The 5866-nt window shown below is 44.6% G+C and overlaps 1 protein-coding gene and 1 long non-coding RNA gene across 8 annotated transcripts in view; one reads left to right on the plus strand and one right to left on the minus strand.

Moving 5' to 3' along the window:
• The window catches only part of LOC109303368 (myelin-oligodendrocyte glycoprotein-like), a 63481-nt gene that overhangs the window by 23242 nt on the left and 34373 nt on the right, over nt 1-5866 (plus strand). The window lies entirely within an intron of this gene.
• LOC109303369 overlaps nt 1-5866 on the minus strand; it is a 23815-nt gene that overhangs the window by 2036 nt on the left and 15913 nt on the right. Inside the window, exon 3 of the long non-coding RNA XR_002099074.1 lies at nt 939-946. This is a non-coding gene — a long non-coding RNA (uncharacterized LOC109303369). The remainder of the gene's footprint in view (nt 1-938; nt 947-5866) is intronic.

The following is a 5866-nucleotide window of genomic DNA, read 5'->3' on the forward strand; positions in this document are numbered from 1 at the left end:
CCCCCCCCCCCCCCAAAAAGTCAGTGCATGTGATAGGCTCTGTAATAGCTTTGAAATCTGTGCAGAATATAATTTACTGCTTACTTTGTTATTCCTTTTCAGTTAAACATCCGCTTTACCACACTGTTGTCTGAAATGGTCTCCCTTATGAGTGACCTTTTAGAGACAAAATATGGTGCAGACAGTTTGGACCACAATTAAGTAACTGGAAATTCCAAGAGCATGGGGAAGTCCAGCAAGCACCTCCACTTACTCCATATAATTGGCTATGTTCAGAGCAGACTAAGGAAGAACAGAAGTTCGAACAAATTATGCCAGCTGGGTACCCTCACAGCTTAGCATAACACCGCTTTACAAGGCTACTGAAAACCAGAGCAAATTTAGACTTGAAACTTCAGTAGATTATATCAAAAGTTAAACCAGCTTCTGGGGTTGTGGGAAAGGACAGCATAGGAGCACAAACCCATTCATCTCACAGATGCGCCAAACTCTGCTATAGTATACATGAAGATTCAATCCCCAATCTGGAGTTGACCTGTCAGCTGGTTACATTCTATAGCAGTGATTCTGAGTTAGGTTGCCATGAACTCTGGGGTGCCAGCCAATATTAGCATTGTTAGGTGTCCAAACATCTACGTATGGTTCACAAGAAAAACCTACAGGCTGGACCCAGACGTGCAAGTACATGTAGTTTGTGGCACCGCAAACCTCTTTGTGGCACAACAAACTTCATGCCCAGCACATTAAAACATGCCCTGCACTGCATATTTGCAATGCAAGGCCAAAATTTGCTACCGGGAAATCCCAATAGCAAAAAAACCTCGCAAAAGAGTGGCGTGGCGCATGCCACAGGAGCACGCACTGGCAGACATGGAGGTTCAGTCCTCCAGGAAGATACTTTGGCTGCTGGCAGAGCATCACCCCTCTTCTAGCTCTACCCCAGCTCCTTCAGTGCATAGCCATTTCCCCAAAGTAGGGCATTTTGCCTCAGACCAAAAGTCATGTACAAGGGTGTGCACAATGGCAAAAAGTAGCAGCATATATTTGTGCTGCTGCTATTTTTGCTGTGACAAACACATGCCCTTGTATGCAGCAACTCACCCAGAGACTGCAAATAGGAATCCATAGTGTTAATAGCCATCTGACCTGCTGTGGTCTGAGTCTTTAGCAACCAAGGAACTGCTCCATTACTTTTCTATGGTAAAAAATATGAGCAAAAGCTAAGAGCTGGCATTTTCTGAACTGTGCCTCAAGTCTAACAAGGTTGACAATCACCCTTTTGTAGCATGCAGCTCAGGACATAGCAGAGATCACTCTGGAACTGGATAGCAGCTTGTTTGCCAAGGCTCTCAGTAGCTGAAAAATTGAACTGTGCGATAGGTAGAATAAATAAAGCAATAGCTGCCAAAGCCCTGCCCACAACCTGGAACTCCCCAGAAAGTTACCTCCAGATTAGTTAATCACATTTACTCCATGCTCTCTTTTTCACTTTAAGACAGTATGATCTCCTATCCTTTTGGATTTTGCCCAATGTGTCCTTCACATGAGGCGCACCTGGGCCAACTTTGAACTGTTGCAAAAGCCACTCAAAGTGAATTTATCATTCCCCTTATAGGTCATCTGCATAGAAGCGAAGGCTGGGAATATTGCCAGGTTTCAGTATAAATTACTGAATCATCATAGCCAAGAGGCTAGATCTTGAGCTCTCTATTTGTGCATTCAGCTTTCATGTTCCTCTAGTTAGATATCAAGGTAGGATGATTGCACAGATGAGGCAAGCAGAGGGGGTTGGAAACCAAAACTAAATTTCTTTGCTCTGTCATGTTAATTGGAGTGTAGAAGTTCAGTATCTAAATCTTGCTGTTAAAATTAGGAGAGAAAGAAGTACCTCAATAAGCCAAGGTGAATATTTTAGTTACCTTTCTTTTTTTTTCTTTTTTTTTTTAGTGGAAAAAGGTTACAATGGCCAAGAGGAAATGCTCTGGCTTGAAAGCCAAATCTTCAAGAAAATAATTCACAGTTCTTTCAGATTTAATCCAAAGAACTGCGCTGCCTGGTACCTAACAGTTTCCTTCTATCCGATTGTCCTAGTCCACCTGCTAGTAGTTTTAGATTAACCATTTTGGTAGTGGCAGCATCTTCTAAAGCCAAAGTCTGTTCAGAATTCCACGACTATACAAAGAGCTGAGGAACCTCACCTTGCTGTGACTTTACTTACGTTAATCAGGACTGCAGTAAGTGAGGAAGTTGGTAAAACTATCACCTTGCTTAATGGAAGCTAGTGCTCACCCTGCATTAAGTTCATCTCACAGCTTTCAAGTTACATAAAGTCCACAGCAATGTTTAAGGCAGAAAATTTGTACTGCAGGGCACAAGGCCAAGATGGCATCTGAAGGGGTTTGGTTCTCATCAGTGGCACACTTAAGCTAGAGTGCCTTTTTACTGAGCTGGGGATTGCTGACATTTCAAAAGTCTCATGTAATCTATTTTAAGATAATTTTTGAGCTCTAAACATGAAGGAACCTAGATTTTGGCACTTACTGTCCTCTCCAGTATGAAATAGCTTGAATCAGACTACCTCCAGGATATGAAACAAAGCACATTCGTTTTCACAGGCAGTTGGGATGTTAGTTTGCTAACGTGGTTAGTTGGTTGACCCACTTTTTTTGCAGGATTGGACAAATGTGTTTGGTACGAGGAATCTGCCCCCCTTTCCCTTTATTCTGTTTTTTGGTACCAGGTAAACTTTAAGCGCTGTAGTAGTACTTTTCCATTTATTAAATTAGAACAAAAAGCCTCCCTCCAGTTACATAATACAGTAATACAAGAAACTAACTTGCCTTTATGCTTCTTTGAAAATGCCACCCAATTTTTAAGCCTGAGTTTAAAAAGTCTCAGAATTCCTTTATTAAGCTAAAACAAAGAAAACATTGCTCCATTTTGCAATTTTAAGAAACATCAAGAGGAAGTGGAGCAAGGGACTTAAATCCAGAAGCTTGTTTGTTTCATTTTATGTGACGTTTCAGAAACAAGTAGAAGCAAGTAGGAAACTTCCACTGTAATCTTGTCTAATTACATAAAAAAAAACTAACAACCTGAAATATCCTCTTAAGCCTGCTCTAGGCAAGAAAGTGACACCATCTTAACTCATGATGTTATTTTAAATTGATTTAATGAAACCCCCTTACTTAGAAACTTATTCCAAAGACTAAGTACAGACCAATGCAAAAACCCTGATCCAACCTTCATGAGTTTCTCTAAGCTACAAAGACAATCAAAAGCAAAGGGAACTCACCGTCCCCAGGAGAGGGGAAAGGGGAAGCAGGAAGCAGACAAATGCCTGCACTGGCCAAGCCAGAAGGCTCAGGGTGCCCTGTACATCTCTCATCTTCCAGCATGCAGACCAGCCAAGGACAGCTGAGCAGGCCCATCCCCAACTGGCTCTCAGGCACATGCCCCACAACGCCCTGCAGTCACCAGATCCTCCCCTATACCCCACCCTAGCTGGGTGGCATGGCAGCCAGGGGGGTGGGGGGCAGGGGGCAGCAGGCAAGGGTGGAAAACAGAGCCCCCTTGATCTGGCCATGGCTCCTTCTAGATGGGGTCTACATACTTCAGGGGGCTGTACAACACAGCCTGCCCCCAACCCTGCAGGCTGGCTCAATGATGGTCTGAGCCCCAGTCTCTCAGCTGTGTGGGTGTCTGTTCTCCCCCACTCCCCCCACCATTGACTGTAGCCGAGAGGCCTGGTCTGGTACAGGGATGGGGCTGAGACGACCACTGAGCTGCGTTGCAGAATAAGGAATCCTTGCTGTGGGGGCCTCCAATGTTGTGCAGACCCCAGGTCTGTTGCAAGGTTCCCTCTGAGCTGCATGCATGTGGCTGCACACAGTAAAAAATCTTGCCTCAAGCAGGGGCGGGGTCCGGGGCAGAGTGCGACCACCTCTTTAAAATGGACAAAAGGAAATATATGGCACTTTCTGATATAGCACAACACCGATGTGATGTGACATCTCAGTGATGTCTTGATATTGGAACGTAATTAGAGAAGACATAAAACAAGCTCTGAAAAGGACTGACATCCTGAAGTCTCTCCCTCAGTGCACCCACATGATCATAAATTCTTAGCAAGGGTCCTATATAAAGTGGAGTCCTTTACTGTGGGAATGGGAGGCTGTTCGCATGCTATGGTACACTCAGCAATCTTCAGTCTCATCGAGGGGCCTGCCACAGCTTGGGAAGAGGCTGTGATCTTCCCCAGGCCAGTGTTGCTTTTTCTATCATTCTAGGAAGGCCAATATTTTCCCTGCAGCCTCTGTAAAGGATCATCTTTATATTCATTGCATACAGACCCATCCCTTTACTGCATCTTCTGAGTTAAATGGACCGGACCATTTGGGAACAGACTGAAGCGGCGCACACACGGACCTTTACACCTTAGAGCAGGAGTGAGCAATTATTTCAGGTGGAGGGCTGCTTACTGAGTTTTGGCAAGTCATTGAGGACCGCGTGACAGGCAGCCAGGGTCAGATAAATATTAATTTTCTAAATTTTTTAGGGGCCCTGTGGGCTGGATAGAATGGCGGCTGCATCTAGCCTGCGGGCCTCATTTTGCCCACCCATGCCTTACAGGGAATATTGCAGTGTTCCCCCCTTGCTGGCCCCCGTGTGCCCTACCAGCTGGGCTGAGGAGCAGAGGCTTTGCTGCCTCTGGTCTGTGACAGCCTGGGGGTAGGAACAGCTGGCTCACTAACCCACCTGCCCTGCGAGGCAGGGTTAGCAGGGAGCTGGAAAGCATCCTGGGATGCTAAGGGACTGTGAGATAACTCGAGTTGGGTGAGAATCTGGAACAGAAGTTTGATAAACTCTTGTAACCTAAATTGATTAAGTCTGATACTAGATTGTTCCAATCTTAAACCAGGTCTCACCATTTTGCAATTGGCCTGCATGCACTGAACTTCTGTTCTGTTACAGGTTTAAACTAGTTTCCAATCACTTATACCAGTTTATGTGTTACTAGTGTCCCTGGCCAAAATATCTTCTTTCAATTTAATTGATCTAGGAAACCATTTAAATTAAACTGGAATAAATATGGTTTAAACAACAATAAAAAGATCCATACATCAATTTGCAGTGTCTTAGTTGAAACAGTGCAAAGCCAATTTAAGTTTAAAAAAGTAAGAACTAGAAAGTACCTTTAGATAGGCTACTCAACTACAAAGTGATGGATACCTTTCATGTGCTTAGGCTTGAGTAGGCCATGGGTGGTGGAAGGCCAGGGCTAACAGGGCTTAGTACTCCCAAATGTGGCTCCACTGTGCCAGTACCACCACCATGCCCTGCCACCACAGCACCATACCCAGCACACCTGCTGCATGCTGGCCCCTCAACGGCCCTGCACTGGCCCCCCGCCCCCAGCCCCAAATAATATTTTCTCCTGCCACCACTGGAGAAGACTTGCATTAGGAGGCTCCTTCTCTTTCATGAATATGAATAAACACAAAATTGGGGAAAAGTCCCAAGAGGACTTTTCACAGAAGCAAACCAGTTAGAGCTGTAAAGATTCAGAAAAAAGATTTCAAAAGCCCAGGCCTTAGAAATACACCGCCTTTGCATTATACGGCATGATAAATGGAAAAGTTTTCAAGTTTCAAAACTCACTGAAGTCATCAGGCTTTGGAAAAGTGCCTAGGTGAAAAGGAAAAAAAATAAATGGCAGCTGTTAAAACAGTACAATCTCCTGTAGACTGTACAAGTTGTACCCATTCTAGCAGATCTTTTTGTTCTCAGGAGTCTGTTTTCCCAGCTACTACTACCCTTTTGCAGGGACTTGCCTCCTGTAAAGTCCCTCCACAGGCACAGAATC

Source organism: Gavialis gangeticus, unplaced genomic scaffold, assembly GCF_001723915.1.
Source record: "Gavialis gangeticus isolate Ggan-Ray unplaced genomic scaffold, GavGan_comp1, whole genome shotgun sequence".
NCBI lineage: Eukaryota > Metazoa > Chordata > Crocodylia > Gavialidae > Gavialis > Gavialis gangeticus.